Source organism: Schistocerca gregaria, chromosome 9 (genome assembly GCF_023897955.1).
Source record: "Schistocerca gregaria isolate iqSchGreg1 chromosome 9, iqSchGreg1.2, whole genome shotgun sequence".
In the NCBI taxonomy this organism is placed as follows: Eukaryota; Metazoa; Arthropoda; class Insecta; order Orthoptera; family Acrididae; genus Schistocerca; species Schistocerca gregaria.
Window position 1 is genome coordinate 217,843,978 of NC_064928.1, and position 17,004 is coordinate 217,860,981.

The window sequence follows — 17,004 nt, forward strand, 5'->3', positions numbered from 1 at the left end:
TCGTAGCGTCGCACGGCGCCACTAAAGAGGACGCTTGTGGGCACCTTTGAGCCTAATTTCAAACTTAAGCGTGTCTCTGGGGGACAACTGCGGGGTTTAGAAAAAGTGATCCTTTGATGTTGCGCAGTGTGGTTTCAGCAAATAAAAAAGCATGAAACACTGCTGAAGGTCGAGTATGGGTGAATGCAGATTGTCAAATTTAGTTACCTTGTCGACAGATTACGACACATCCGCTGAACTTGACTTCAATGAGAAACAATGTGTTTGCTTGGCCCGAAGCAAAGATATACAAACTACAATTATAATAACGATACAAATCCTAGAAACGCATATTTCCTCAACTCTTGTCCTTTTTACAACGAGGTGACAAACGTCATGCGATGGCGATTGCAAATACACAGATGGCGGTAATGTCGCGTACACAGGGTACAAAAGGGCAGTGCATTGATTTGTACTCAGGTGATCCATGTGAAAAGGTTTCCGACGCGATTACGACCGCAGCACGGGAATTTACAGACTTCGAACGCGGTGTTAGACGCATGGGACATTCCATTCCGAAAATCGTTGGAGAATTCAATACCCCGCCACTAGCGAGCGTTCCAGCGTTTATGACGGGCGATGTTTTTTCAAACATTTTCAACAGATTTTCATAAAATTTTGACGTACAGCATCTGGTTACTAATTATTATTATTATATGCCGTCAATTGCTGTAACTTTAGCACCACTCTTGAGATAGCATCCGGTAGTTTGAAAATGTTACTGCACAATAAAGGATGACAGTCAAATGGTTCATATGGCTCTGAGCACTATGGGACTTAACATCTATGGTCATCAGTCCCATAGAACTTAGAACTACTTAAACCTAACTAACCTAAGGACATCACACAACACCCAGTCATCACGAGGGAGAGAAAATCCCTGACCCCGCCGGGAATCGAACCCGGGAACCCGAGCGCGGGAAGCGAGAACGCTACCGCACGACCACGAGCTGCGGACGATGACAGTCAAAACAGTTACAGGATAAAAATTTATAAAATTATTGACCAAGGTTTCGGTATATATAAATATACCTTCATCAGATATATAAAAAAATCCTGAACAGGAAGACACTTTCATTAGCAAAACCTTAGCATCGGAAAGCTTAAGTAACAGTGAAATTACCAGAGCAATACAGGCACGAAGTGCCCTCTCTCTTTAGATGTGTTCCATAGCGCAAGCTTCATCTGTTTGACACTAGGACACAGGTAAATTGGTTCCATATTTTCTATTTTACATAAATGGTTTTAAATGGTCTGATATATTTTATTTATTAAGACAGAAGGTCTGAATTAGCATAACTTTTAATAATTTTGATGCGCTTATGTATGTATCCATGGATTTTAATATGCGCGAGTGTCTGGCACATACCACAAGTGCCCTCTCTTGGCGAAACCATCTGCCCTACTGCTTTCACACTCTTGTCTCGATAGTTCATAGGCGAAATACTGGTGCTAAACTGTTCGCATTGACCTTGTGCCCATAGTCATGTTGTACAAATGGAGGTGTCTTAATTATTGAAATTATTGACGACGCCATTGGCAAAATTGTTTTATTAATCTCCATTGCATGATGTAATTTTAGTAAGAAACTAAAAGATTTCGTGCCTGTATTACTCTGGTAATTTCACTGTTACTTAAGCTTTAGTGTTTCTCATTTCCGATGCTAAGGTTTTGCTAATGAAAGTGTCTTCCTGTTCAGGATTTTTTACTTCTGATGAAGGTATATTTATAAATACCGAAACCTTGGCCAAGAATTTTAATAAATCTTTATCCTGCAACTGCTTTGGCTGTCATCCTTTACTGTGAAGAATTTCAACAATTGCTGTTTCAGCCATGTTTAAAATCTTGAAATGTTACTGCTAACAGAGATGCGAAAGTAGGTGGTACATAAAAATGATTGACTAAGCCTGCTGTATATTGTAAACAGTATTGATGTTGTGACAGACTGTTGACGTACTCCATAATTACATGTACATCTGTCGATTTTGTTCCGTTAAGAGAAAAACGCTTGCAAACGAAGTCCTCAATCCAATCAAAAAGCTGGTCCGCTACTGGGTATGTTGGTATTTTGTTCGCTTAGCAACAGTGCGGCACTGTATCAAATGCCTTCATGAAGTCAAGGAAGACGGCGCCACCCTGATCTCTTCTGCGCGCCGTGTCTCATGCACGCACAGAGGGAGCCGAGTGCTGCAAGATAGCCAGTACTTAGCACCACACCAGACCGTTCACACTCCATTTCCAGGAGGTACCTGGCTATTTCGCCAGCGCCCCCCCCCCCCCCCCCCCCCCCCACCACACACCCGGTGAGTTCAGCGACTCGCGTCAACCCGTTAGCGGACGGCGCGCTACGCGAAGCGAGACGAACAGCGTTGCCAGCTGCCTTGTCATGAGAAGAGAAAGATAGATAGATAGATAGATAGATAGAGAGAGAGAGAGAGAGAGAGAGAGAGAGAGAGAGGGGGGGAGGGCGGATGGAGAAAGAGACGAACGAAGAAAGGAGGCGGGGCGACGGGCATAGGTAGGGGAGAGGAGGAGATTGGGACGTATGTCCATTTCCCATACAAATCAGAAGCATATTTCCCATTTAAAACAGTCACATCAAAGCGCGGTCTGGTGCAGCTAGTTTATTTATAAAACAAGGGAAAACAGCGAATTTAGTTTAACGAACTATCACCATCCCTATTAATATAAACTACGGGGAACCTGTAGCCCAGCAGACGTAAACACGACTGACCTGTGGCTGTACAAGCTTGCGAAACCAGCTAAAGCTGTGACATCAGCGCCGCCGTGGGGCAAGTGAGGTCACTGGGAAAATACATCTGTTCCAGGAGCCGTGCCATCTTCGGCGCTCAGCAAGTCCCTTTCTTTCCTGGCCTGTTTTCACGACTTGACGGAATTTATTTCATTTTAAGTTTGTGGATATACACAAGGCGTACATAAAATCCGGGAACACTCACAATTATTTATTGCGCAAGAACTAAACACTGAACAGATGTCATACATATTACATTTTGAAGAGAAACTCTTATATTTTTTTTTCTTTCTGCAAACATTCGATATGCGAACCATAAGTGACCCGGCAGACGTCAATACGGTAATCGAATTCTAGCCATACCCGTCGCAGCATGGCATCGGCGACTGCGGCTTCTGCACTAGCTCCAATTTGAATGGTTTCATAGACAGTTTCTGTCGCAGGACTTTCCTCACTGTCATTGGAGCCATTACGAGTTCACGGGATGCAGGACGCACCGATTTCTTTGGACTCCTTATGGATGTCTCTCGTACGCGCTCCACATTCACTTCACTCGCACTGGGACGTCCGCTTCTCTTTGCCAGGCGCAAACAACCCGTAGTAACGAATTTGTTGTGCCAGAGGTAAATGGCCTTCCTTGTTGGTGGCTTCTTACCGTACTTGGTTCTAAACATCTGTTCACCATCTGTAGCATCTGTAGCACACCTGTTTTTGTCGAACTCCACAACACACACAAAGCTCCCGCCGCACCCAAACTCGCAATGTTTGAGACTAGCGCTGACAATCGACAAACTACGCTGTGGAGGTATGCATGAAAAAAGAAAACTTTTTCATGGTTCCTCTTCAAAATGGCATATGTATGATATGTGTACAATGTTGTGTTATATGGTGTACTTAAAAGTCCGGGAACATTTATAATTATTTATTGTAAAAGAGAAACAACAAATCGGTGGCAGAGGTAAAAAACGACCTGAACCAACTCAACATAACAGCAGACGCAATAAACGACAGAATAAAATTCAGAAATATCATTAAGAAAAGCAAACTACATGAGATTGTGACAAACAAACAGGCGTAAAATGGACCGAAGAACGCAAGCAAGATCACAGCCGGAAGAGCAAAGAAATATGGGCAGCCAATAAGGCAATCAAGATGAAGCCGAATACACGATGCCGATAAGAAGCATGGACAGAGGCCCGGAAACAGAAACACCGCGAGGGAATGAGGGAAGTTTTATATATTTTACAATGTTGTAACCAACACAGTAACCACCGAAATAAATCACGCATTCGTTGGTCGATGCACCACGCTAACGGACGTTAATCCGCTGCGGGATCCCACCCGGACATGCTAGCATCCTAGTTATCTGCAAGGAGTACGTCTAAAATCCTCAAAAGTCGGGTTTTATAGAGGGTGTTTCTAATAACAGGGCTTCACAACCTTTGAAATTCATACAAAATTATTCATACGAATTTCAGACATACTTTTGGAGTAATTTTGTTGGACTATGGATCATATTTTGGCTAACGTAGAAAACTAGTGCCGAATCGCGCCACCTCAAGTGTTAGCGACAGTTGCAGCAAAGATGACTGCCTTCACTATTCGCTTTGCGTTTTGGTTTGTTGTTGATGATCATGATGATGAGCTTTGGCTTGTGGGGCGCTCAACTGCGGGGCCATCAGCGCTTGTATAAAGTTCCAATTTTTACAGAGTCCAATCTAGCCCATGTCACGAATGATGATGATGATGGTGAAATGACGAGGACAACACAAACACCCAGTCCCCGTGCTGAGAAACCCGGCCGGGAATCGAACCCGGGACCCCGTGATCCAGAGGCAGCAACGCTAGCCACTAGACCACGAGCTGCGGACGTTTTGGTTTGATGAATTAATGTAAAGATTCTCCTTCCCAGTAGCCGTAGTATTTAGGAGTGTCATTAAGTGCCCTGCTGAAAGTGAGCGCTCGCTTAGCCACAGAATGATTTAACAGCGTGTGTCTAACGGCGTCGTCAGTCAAGTGCGGTACACCTGTGAAACCGGCCGCGAGCTGCATGTCCTACATGTGACTGGTCTTAGTGTGTTAAGAAGACGTTCGCCTCTCAAACCGGGCAAATTAGATAAGGACGAAAGTTACATCGAAACACTACGTTTATTGATGAGTCTACTTCCTAGGTAAATCGTACAGTTCATAAACACGACTGTGTGATTAGGTGCAGTGAAAATCCATAGGGTCGGCCGAAGTGGCCGTGCGGTTCTAGGCACTTCAGCCTGGAACCGCGCGATCGTACGGTCGTAGGTTCGAATCCTGCCTCGGGCATGGATGTGTGTGATGTCCTTAGGTTGGTTGGGTTTAAATAGTTCTAAGTTCTAGGGGACTAATGACCTCAGAAGTTGAGTCCCATAGTGCTCAAGGCGCCATTTGAACCATTTTTGAAAATCCACAACGAAGTCGTTTCTGAAAGTGTTTGTATGGAGTGTAGCTATGTATGGAAGTGAAACTTAGACGATAAATCGCTTAGACAAGAAGAGAAAAGAAGCTTTCGAAATGTGGTGCTACAGAAGAATGCTGAAGATTAAATGGGCAGATCACATAACTAATGAGGAGGTACTGAGTAGAATTGAGGAGAAGAGGAGTTTGTGGCACAACTTGACAAGAAGAAGGGACCGATTGGTAGGACATGTTCTGAGGCATCAAGGGATCACCAAGTTAGTACTGGACGGCAGCGTGGACGGTAAAAATCGTAGAGGGAGACCAAGAGATGAATACACCAAGCAGATTCAGAAGGATGTAGGTTGCAGTAGGTACTGAGAGATTAAAAAGCTTGCACAGGATAGAGTAACATGGAGAGCTGCATCAAACCAGTCTCTGGACTGAAGACGACCACCACAACAACAACAACAACAACAACAACAACAACGAACCTCATAACATGGTCGCGGTAGCCTGAAAGGTAACACCCTTCATGCAGCGAGCATTTGGAACAAACTGAAATTCTAAACATTACATAGAATTTTCTTGACAAACGTTCGGTGCTCTTGTATATCCGATGAATTCGTGATCATTAGTGCACAACCTCGCTGTTATTATTTAGCTCACTGAGTGATAATATTCTTGTTGGGTCTGCGGACAGACTATCCAATGATCTTGGCGTGATGATCAGCGGTCCACCTGACCACTATTTCCAGGTGAGGGACAGAAAATGATGTGCGATGAGACACAGACGCTTGCTGCTGCGTCTCATTACTGGGACAGTCGCTTAAAGGTATCGATTGAAATTAGACTGGCAGACAATATTAAAGAGATGTCTTTCCGGTAAAATGTGGATTCCTGTTCGATCTGAAATAAAAAAACTCATTTAAATAAAAAACTTTCAAACATAATACTTTTTAAGGCGGACATAAAATACAAAATAATTTTTCCTAGCCCCTTACAGATTACTAACACCATACAGATTCAAAATTTGTGCTCGTGAATTTTTAATAGCTATGAAGTACACTACTGACCATTGCGATTGCTACACCACGAAATTAACATGCTACAGACGCGAAATTTAACCGACAGGAAGAAGATGCTGTGATATGCAAATCAGTAGCTCCTGCCTCGGGCATGGATGTGTGTGATGTCCTTAGGTTAGTTAGGTTTAAGTAGTTCTAAGTTCTTGGGGACTGATGACCACAGATGTTAAGTCCCATAGTGCTCAGAGCCATTTGAAACAAATCATTAGCTTTTCAGAGCATTCACACAAGGTTGGCGCCGGTGGCGACACCTACAACGTGCTGACATGAGGAAAGTTTCCAACCAATTTCTCATACACAAACAGCAGTTGACCGGCGTTGCCTACTGAAAAGTTGTTGTGATGTCTCGTGTAAGGAGGAGAAATGCGTACCATCACGTTTCCGACTGATAAAGGTCGAATTGTAGCCTATCGCGATTGCGGTTTATCGTATCGCGACATTGCTGCTTGCGTTGGTCGAGATCCAAAGACTGTAGGAGAATATGGAATCGGTGGGTTCAGGAGGGTATACGGAACGCCGTGCTGGATCCCAACGGCCTCGCATCACTAGCAGTCGAGATGACAGGCATCTTATCCGCACGGCTGTAACGGATCGTGCAGCCACGTCTCGATCCCCGAGTCAACAGATGGGGACGTTTGCAAGACAAAAACCATCTGCACGAACAGTTCGACGACGTTTGCAGCAGCATGGACTATCAAGCTCGGAGACCGTGGCTGCGGTTACCCTTGACGCTGCATCACAGACAGGAGCACCTGCGATGGTGTACTCAACGACGAACCTGGGTGCACGAATGGCAAAACGTCATTTTTTCGGATGAGTCCAGGCTCTGTTTACAGCATCATGATGGTCGCATCCGTGTTTGGCGACATCGCCTGTGTTCTCAATTTCCATACTGGCGTATCACCCTGCGTGATGATGTGCCATTGGTCACACGTCTCGATCACCTCTTGTTCGCATTGACGCCACTTTGAACAGTGCACGTTACATTGCAAACGTGTTACGACCCGTGGCTCTACCCTTCATTCTATCCGTGCGAAACCCTACATTTCAGCAGGATAATGCACGACCGCTTGTTGCAGGTCCTGTACGGACCTGTTCTGGAGATATATAATGTTAGACTGCTGCCCTGGCCAACACATTCTCCAGATCTCTCAGCAATTGAAAACGTCTGGTCAATGGTGGCCCAGCAACTGGCTCGTCACAATACGCCAGTCACTACTGTTAATGAACTGTGGTATCGTGTTGAAGCTGCATGGGCAGCTGTACCTGTACATGCCATCCAAGCTCTGTTTGACTCAATGCCCATGCGTATCATGGCCGTTATTATGGCCAGAGGTGGTTGTTCTGGGTACTGATTTCTCAGGATGTGTGCACCCAAATTGCGTGAGAATGTAATCACATGTCAGTTCTAGTATAATATATTTGTGCAATGAATACTCGTTTATCATCTGCATTTCTTCTTGGTGTAGCAGTTTTAGTGGCCAGTAGTGTAGTATTCAAAACGAACAGCGTGATTTAAGTGCAAAATGTGGACAATTCCTTACTTGAAAATATCATCACGGGTGAGGAGATGACGACAATAGGCGTCATCAATAAGAACCTACCATAAAACTACAAAGTGTAGTTCACATGAAATTCGTATCGAAAGGATAGGCAAATGTGGAATGGAGGTGGTGTATTTGTTGCAGTAGACAAGAAAATCAAATCCACCGAGACAGACACTGCACGTGAGATTGTTGAGCGAGACACGGTATCAGGGGTGGACAAAAAACGATAACTGGATCCCTCTATCGATCGATAAGCTCATCCCCTGATGGAACTGGAAGCTTTAGAGCAAAACCTCGATTTACTTGTACGCAAGTTCCCCAATCATACTGTAAGCGTGAGTGGAGACTAATCATCAAATAATTTCCTTAAAATATAGCAGTGTTTTTTGTAGTATGCACGTAGTGTTGGATCTTGAATTATTCTTGCCTTTATATAAATTTCTCTCTTCGTCTTACCCGAGATTTTAATTCTTTTAGTTACCCATGGCTTACCCTTTATTTTAAGTGGATTTTCTGGGTAGCTTTTTCGGACAACAATTTTCAAAAAGTGACACAAATTTACTATGGAATAAATTCAATTTGATGTAAAAGCACGCCTTTGTAAAAATACCTTATCCATCACCACCCTTTTTACCCGACCTGGTTCACCTGAAGAAGAAGTCTTAACTTCTGTGATTTAGTTTTTAGGAACTGTTTCACTTTAATGGTATTTTATGACTAATTTCGTACTAAATAAGAAAATGAAGATTTTCAGATGGATGACTCTGAGATGGCAAAACACATTTCTGTGAATTACACTCCCGGAAATGGAAAAAAGAACACATTGACACCGGTGTGTCAGACCCACCATACTTGCTCCGGACACTGCGAGAGGGCTGTACAAGCAATGATCACACGCATGGCACAGCGGACACACCAGGAACCGCGGTGTTGGCCATCGAATGGCTAGCTGCGCAGCATTTGTGCACCGCCGCCGTCAGTGTCAGCCAGTTTGCCGTGGCATACGGAGCTCCATCGCAGTCTTTAACACTGGTAGCATGCCGCGACAGCGTGGACGTGAACCGTATGTGCAGTTGACGGACTTTGAGCGAGGGCGTATAGTGGGCATGCGGGAGGCCGGGTGGACGTACCGCCGAATTGCTCAACACGTGGGGCGTGAGGTCTCCACAGTACATCGATGTTGTCGCCAGTGGTCGGCGGAAGGTGCACGTGCCCGTCGACCTGGGACAGGACCGCAGCGACGCACGGATGCACGCCAAGACCGTAGGATCCTACGCAGTGCCGTAGGGGACCGCACCGCCACTTCCCAGCAAATTAGGGACACTGTTGCTCCTGGGGTATCGGCGAGGACCATTCGCAACCGTCTCCATGAAGCTGGGCTACGGTCCCGCACACCGTTAGGCCGTCTTCCGCTCACGCCCCAACATCGTGCAGCCCGCCTCCAGTGGTGTCGCGACAGGCGTGAATGGAGGGACGAATGGAGACGTGTCGTCTTCAGCGATGAGAGTCGCTTCTTCCTTGGTGCCAATGATGGTCGTATGTGTGTTTGGCGCCGTGCAGGTGAGCGCCACAATCAGGACTGCATACGACCGAGGCACACAGGGCCAACACCCGGCATCATGGTGTGGGGAGCGATCTCCTACACTGGCCGTACACCTCTGGTGATCGTCGAGGGGACACCGTCATCGAACCCATCGTTCTACCATTCCTTGACCGGCAAGGGAACTTGCTGTTCCAACAGGACAATGCACGTCCGCATGTATCCCGTGCCACCCAACGTGCTCTAGAAGGTGTAAGTCAACTACCCTGGCCAGCAAGATCTCCGGATCTGTCCCCCATTGAGCATGTTTGGCACTGGATGAAGCGTCGTCTCACGTGGTCTGCACGTCCAGCACGAACGCTGGTCCAACTGAGGCGCCATGTGGAAATGGCATGGCAAGCCGTTCCACAGGACTACATCCAGCATCTCTACGATCGTCTCCATGGGAGAATAGCAGCCTGCATTGCTGCGAAAGGTGGATATACACTGTACTAGTGCCGACATTGTGCATGCTCTGTTGCCTGTGTCTATGTGCCTGTGGTTCTGTCAGTGTGATCATGTGATGTATCTGACCCCAGGAATGTGTCGATAAAGTTTCCCCTTCCTGGGACAATGAATTCACGGTGTTCTTATTTCAATTTCCAGGAGTGTATGTTCAGATTGGAATGAGTATGCTAACAGCCGGCCGGGGTGGCCAAGCGGTTCTAGGCGCTACAGTCTGGAACCGCGCAACCGCAACGGTCGCAGGCTCGAATCCTGGCTCGGGCATGGATGTGTGTTATGTCCTTAGGTTAGTTAGGTTTAAGTAGTTGTAAGTTCTAGGGGACTGATGACCTCAGAAGTTACGTCCCACAGTGCTCAGAGCCAGCCAGTATGCTAACAGACATTTTAGCAATATTTACTTTTCAATACATTATGGGAGTGACAGTGATCAATGTGTCACAAATATTTACTATTAAAACAGTCTTGATCACGATTTATTTATTAAGGTGACCTGTTTCGACCACTACTGTGGTCATCTTCAGACCATTGAGTAGGAACCTCTTTCTGCTGAAGCTGACCACAGTAGTGGTCGAAACCGGTCACCTTAATAAATAAATCGTGATCAAGGCTGTTTTAATAGTAGACATTCTAACAATAGTTTTATAATTTGACTAATTAGAAAACTGCTTAGTCTCAAGCCCAGGGCATTTCAAAGGCCCGATTTTACTGTGCAGCCTGTAATTAATGAAGTACAAACTGAAGAAACAGCAGCAACATTCCAGACTACACATGCAAAGGCCTCGGGTTCGATGTACAGTCAATCCTGGGATTTTTACCTGTCGCTTATCATTTCCTTCACCCCTGGCAATGTTTGCTGACGTGAAAGAATGCCTTCTTGCGCCGCTGCTCTGAATCCACTCTTAGCTGTAGGTTCCCCACTAACTGGCTAGCAAGTCTGTGCAAAGGTCACCTCCTCTAATTGGACGTTGTGTAGTAAAGCACTGTCGTTCAAACCCGTCTTCTTTAAGTTGATGACTGCTTAACTAGCCTAGCTTTTTTCCACTGCACATTACTTTTACACTATTCTCCATCTTCATTATCACTGTTCTACGCGTCTACCAGCACTTTCTCAGAACTAGCTTCGGCATTACTGTGCACGTCTCTGCCACCAACGAGTTACTTCGGCCAAAGTGAGATTGCCGCGCGCACCTGCTTGGCATAAAACGTGCAACTACCAGAACGGCAAGCTGTATACTTCGAGTACGAGGATTTGGGGAAGCTTCGCCGAGACCACGACCTTTTCGGATTTATGTCTGTCCGGTCAAAACTAGGCGACAGCCAGCTTCAACGTATTTACAGCAATTACGTAAAATACAACAGCCGCGCGGGATTAGCCGATTGGTCACAGGCGCTGCATCAGTCATGGACTGTGCGGCTGGTCCCGGCGGAGGTTCGAGTCCTCCCTCGTGTGTGTGTGTGTGTGTGTGTGTGTGTGTGTGTGTGTGTGTGTGTGTGTGTGTGTGTGTGTCCTTAGGATAATTTAGGTTAAGTAGTGTGTAAGCTTATGGACTGATGACCTTAGCAATTAAGTCCCATAAGACTTCACACACATTTGAACTTTTTTTTTAAATACAACATTTATAGTTTTGTAAACAACTACGTTTTATTCCCTTTGCAGATAACGGAAAATACCTAAAACCAGTAGGTGACTCATTTCTGGTCAAAAACAGGAATTTAACTCTCGTGCAAAAGGCTATTAGCAGGTAAAGTAGCCATCCAGGAAGAACAGTTGCAATTTCAACAATAAACTGCATCGTATACAACGTCGTCAAACCAAAACACAAATTCAGAACAGAGAACGAAAAGCAATCAGGAAAATCTTAGATCCACATTATACTGGAAAAGGAACACACACACACACACACACACACACACACACACACACACACACTATGAACTAATAATGGAGCTGAAGAGTATTTTTGGGGTAAGAAAAAAAATGGCTAAGATTCTATGGGCATATTAAAAGAATGGAGCCACCAGATTAATTAGAAAGGTTGAGGAAATCGCAGTAGAGCTAAAATTGAAGCAATAAAATGTATCGGTGTAATAAAAAAGACCTGAAAATAAGCAGGATTAACATATCTTTATGTACCACACAGAAAAGTTGTAATGAGGAAATTCACGACTGGAGAAGCTGGCCAGGCAGCAAAAGAAAAGAGAAGATCCGTACAATTTGCTCTAACGAGAGGCAAAGGGCTCATTCTGGGAGAACGATGATAATTCGGACACACAGAAAAACTAACAAAAAAACTGAAAAAAGTCTCGTGTACATCGCGTGGTCCGGTAGGGCTTGTTTAACGATAACATTAAATTACCTATTGTTGCGGTTTCCTCCTAATTCCGTAATGTTCCAACCTGCGGTCCTCCTCAACGAAGCCTCCAGAGATGAGACTATCCTTCACCTCCAGCGTCAGTCGTCGTGACGTATACGGAGAGCAGATTCAGCTTGCCCCATTTCCGATCACTCGAGACACACACAGATGAGATGAACGCACCGCTCACGCGCAAACCAGCCGTCTGGTGAAATGCCCACGGAGCCGTTCCCGTCCGCACTGGCCGGACAGCGGGCCGCTCACACGCAAACTAACCACAAGGATTGGGGGGGGGGGGGGGGGAGGCGGCTGTGGCCTCGCATGACTCACCGCCGGTCCCTGCTCCCTCCCCTCCCATCACACTCTGCCCACACCACCTCCTTAGCGCGGCAGAACAACCACGTCCGGGACACGAGAACCCGTACAAGATTTAAGGGATCCTTCACACTTTCAATAATACGGGCTGTATCAAAAAGAATCATCCGATCTGGCACGTCTATATTTCTGAAACTAATACACATACAATTAATTTTTGTCTTTTGAGGGATGGGGCACTCAAAATTTTTCATACCTTTTCATAGGTGTTCGATATGCTCCTCTTGAGGTGCACGGCGTATGTCAATGCGGTATTGGAATTGTTCCCACACTTCAGCGAACGTGTCTCGAGTTACAGCTTCCACAGCTGTTGTTATGGCCGGTATTACACTATCAAAGTTCTTTGTCAAAGATTTGATCAAATATTCCGTCAAATACATTTGACAAAGATCTTTGACGTAGCGTTAGAAGGGGTATTACCACTGTCATCATTTTTCGTCAAAGTTCAAGATGGCTGACAACAACAACTTATTAACCGCAGCAGTTGCATGTACCACAATTGCACTGTGTGCACATGCGGAGGAGAAGCGGGAAAAAAAGGGAAACATACCTGGGTGAAGCCGTGGGTTTTACGTCGACACGATGAAAGCATTAAACAAAACTTGTTAAGTGAGCTTATAGTGGAGGACGTAAAGTCGTACACCAATTACTTAAGAATGGATGAGCATACACTTCTGTATGTGCTCAATGAAGTGTATCCTCATATCACAAAGCACAATATTCACTTAAGAACTGCTACATCTGCAGAAGACAGGCTCACTGTAACACTCCGGTTCTGTGCTACACGAGAGGGTTACGTTAAATTACGTTAGGTCTCCAATCTTCGTAATCTATTTTTTTTTTATTCGGCGTGCCTCACGTTGTTATTGATTTCGTAGCTGTCGGCACACACCAATTGTATTTACCGGCAATGTTTATAAAAACACTACAGACGACAGAATGCAGCTATGCTAGCGCTCCATGTGGTAACATGCCACATTGCAGTGAACAGAAGACAGGCGACTTCTTTGATCAAATCTACAGCGAGACCCTAGATTTGATCAAATATTGGACGACATTTGACAAAGTTCCATATTACACCATCAAATATCTTTGACAAAGATACTGGACAAAGTTATTTGACAGAGAAATTTGATATTGTAATACCGGCCTATGCGATGTCTCAGTTCGTTCATTGTTGTTGGTAACGGAGGCACACAAACAGTCTTTTATAAACAGTCACAAGAAATAACCACTTAAAGTTAGGTCCGGTGACCTTGGAGGCCAGTAATGTAAGACTGAATCATTTGGTCCAGTACGACCGATTCATCGTTCCGTAAATCTTCGATTTAAAATTTCCCATATTTCCAGAAGCCAGTGTGGCGGTGCTCCATCCTGGTGATTCGATGAACCCTCTGCCAGGCACTTGAATGTGATTTGCAGAGTATCCATGTAGATGTAGATAAAGTCCCGTGGGAAAAGAAACTACTCAAGCATCTCGAGTTATGTGCTTCCTGTAACAGTGTTCTCGGCAGAGATAAATGGACCGTACACCTTTTCCCGTGAAACTGTACAAAAAACATTAAATTTTGGAGACTCCATGTTATGTTGTACAACTTCATGTAATTGTTTCCTATCCCATTTTCTCACATTCACGTTTCCATTTAAAATGGTGTGTTGCCTCGTCACTAAACATTCAGCGTTGAAGAAAACTATCATCCTCCATTTTGCCAAGAATGAAATTACAAAACTCCACACGTTTTTGTTTGTCACCTTCAAGAAGAGCTTGCAGTAGTCGGATTTTGTATGGTTTCATGTTTAAACGTGGACGCAACACGCGTCAGACGGACACCGAGGACATGCTGAGCAGTCGAGCTGCACGGCAAACGGATTTCTGCGGACCCCCTGTGAAACTATAGCGTATGCGTTCGACATCTGTGTCACACACTCGGGGATGGCCCGGCGATTTGCCTTTACACAAACAATCTGTTTTTACGAATTGTTCGTGCCGTCACCCTAATGCTCCGTGCTGTAGGTGGATCCACACCATACCCAGTACTAAAGTCACGTTGAACAGTTATTACTGACCCACACTACGCAGAACATAAAACGCAAAACGCTTTCTGTTGTTCCGACACCATATTTCCTAGAACTGAAGTGAGCCCACACTGCTGTTACCTAGCGGGAACCATGTAAAACTCGAGAGGTTGCTCTTTCCAACAGTACATTGTTCACGCAAATATCTCAAATAACAATAGTTATGATTTTCTTTAAACCGGATGATTCTTGAAACTTCCTGGCAGATTAAAACTATGTGCAGGACCAAGACTCGAACTCGGGACCTTTGCCTTTTGGGGGCAAGTGCTCTACCAACTGAGGTCTCCGGCGAACCTAGCAGAACTAGCACTCCTGGAAGGAAGGATATTGAGGAGACATGTTTCTGGAAACATCCCCAGGCTGTGACTAAGCCCTGTCTCCGCAATATCCTGCCTTCCAGGAGTGCTAGTTCTGCAAGGTTGGTAGGAGACCTTCTGTGAAGTTTGGAAGGTAGAAGATGAGGTACTGGCGGAATTGAAGCTGTGAGGACGGGGTGTGAGTTGTGCCAGAGCACTTGCCCGCGAAAGGCAAAGGTCCCGAGTTCGAATCTCGGTCCGGCACACAGTTTTAATCTGCCAGGAAGTTTCATACCAGCGCACGCTCCGTTGTAGAGTGAAAATTTCATTCCGGATGAATCTTTTTGATACACGCTGTACCATCAAACCGTCAACATATTGACCGTCTACGGCGCATATTGAGGTACTGTCAATACTTGATATATTAACGATTAGTGTCGATGCACCGCAAATATTCTCAGTAGCGTCAATTTGCACGCAGCGTGTGTGGCCTAGAACAGACGGTTTGACAATATTCGCCATTCAGATGCTGACAGAGGTTCATGAACGGCCCACACGGCGTTAGTGTTCACTGTTTATGTTTTCGTTTCATATTAGAGCATACATCGCTCAGATTGTTTTTCAAGTAGTCTTTTGACATGCTTTTAACACGAAAGAGCATAGGCCTAAGGACTATGCAGTGGTAGTCGCATTTACCACTTTAGGAAGGTCAATGGAGGATTCACTATGACATTGCTTTTTTTTTATATTAATCTAAAGTGACCACACGTCCCAATTTGGCCGGGACAGTTCAGGTTTTTGGGGTCCTGTCCCCCTTTACCGACCAGGTTCAGCCGGGACGCCTAAATGTTCCGGTTTTTACAAATCAAATCTAATTCTTGGTCATGAGACTTCTCACATTTTTAGCACTGTAAAAGTGATTTGCTCCTTGTTTCCATACCATATTCCAACTCTAACATACCACATTATAGAATGCGTTCACACGACCAGTCAAATTCCAGACCTCAATAATACTTGCGCTGAGCTTGGTAATACTGAGCTGGATTTCCAAAGCGGTAGCCCTTTCGTGATTGTTTTGTTCACGTGAGTATTGTAGCACACACAGATTGCAACCAGCTTCGCAATGCCCAAATGTCACTGCGTTTTCAGTTCCGAACTTCAAGAGAGGCAAGTATCCGGTTTTTATGCACTTTTTTTATTTGACAGCTGGTTTAAAGAGAATGGTTCCTAGCTATGTTCCATAAAACTTTGTACAGTAGTTCAAATTTCACCAGCTAAATTGTAAGTAAAACAGTTTTATGCTAGCTTCTTCGATATTTCTTGCCTCTTGAAGGCATGTGTGTGAAAATTCTCCAGTTTAAAGAGCAGTCTGGTGAAACTGCAGACATTGTTGGAAACTTTCTATGTGATACCTTTACAAAATATAATTTGAATGATAAGGGACAAAGAATATTTTCCACAAATTAAATTGGTCGTGACACCATAGGTATAGGATGTGCAGCGCACATAGCGCATAATGCTGTAAAGACGGCTCCAGATTGTTTACCAGTAGATCTGTAGTGTGCCATTCACAACATTTATTATTACTTCAACATATATTCTCTGTGTGTACAAAGCCTAAAAGAATTTTATACATTTTTTGATGAAGAGTACAAACAATTACTGCAGTACCAGATGATTCGCGTTGATGCCAGCCATTAGAAGAGTTTTACAGCTCCGTGGACCACTAAAATAATATTTTTTGAGTGAAGAAAAATGCTCAACAATACTTGGGAAATTTTTTGAAAACCCTTGCCATGAAGTCCTTATGTTTTTACATAATCAAGCAACAATTTTTCATGCAGCTGATTCGAACATAGAAGGCCAGCATGTTACATTTGCAGATGTTGAAGGAGCACTTCATGATTTAAAAGTGAATATGACAGAAAAATGAAAAACCATATTCGTGCCACACGTTATACGAAGAGCTTTAAGCAGTTTGAATTTGAGGAGGAATAAACTGTTAT

At 44.6% G+C, this 17,004-nt stretch overlaps 1 protein-coding gene across 6 annotated transcripts in view; it reads right to left on the reverse strand.

The window, feature by feature from the left end:
• The window catches only part of LOC126291997 (kinesin light chain), a 390,450-nt gene that overhangs the window by 365,616 nt on the left and 7,830 nt on the right, over positions 1 to 17,004 (reverse strand). For 2 of the 6 annotated variants that reach the window (XM_049985775.1, XM_049985773.1), the window contains exon 1: positions 12,255 to 12,478. The exons of the other annotated variants lie outside the window; for them this stretch is intronic. The gene's annotated coding sequence lies outside the window, so the exon portion shown is untranslated. Of the gene's footprint in view, positions 1 to 12,254; positions 12,479 to 17,004 lie in introns of those variants that run through there. 6 annotated transcript variants of the gene reach the window in all.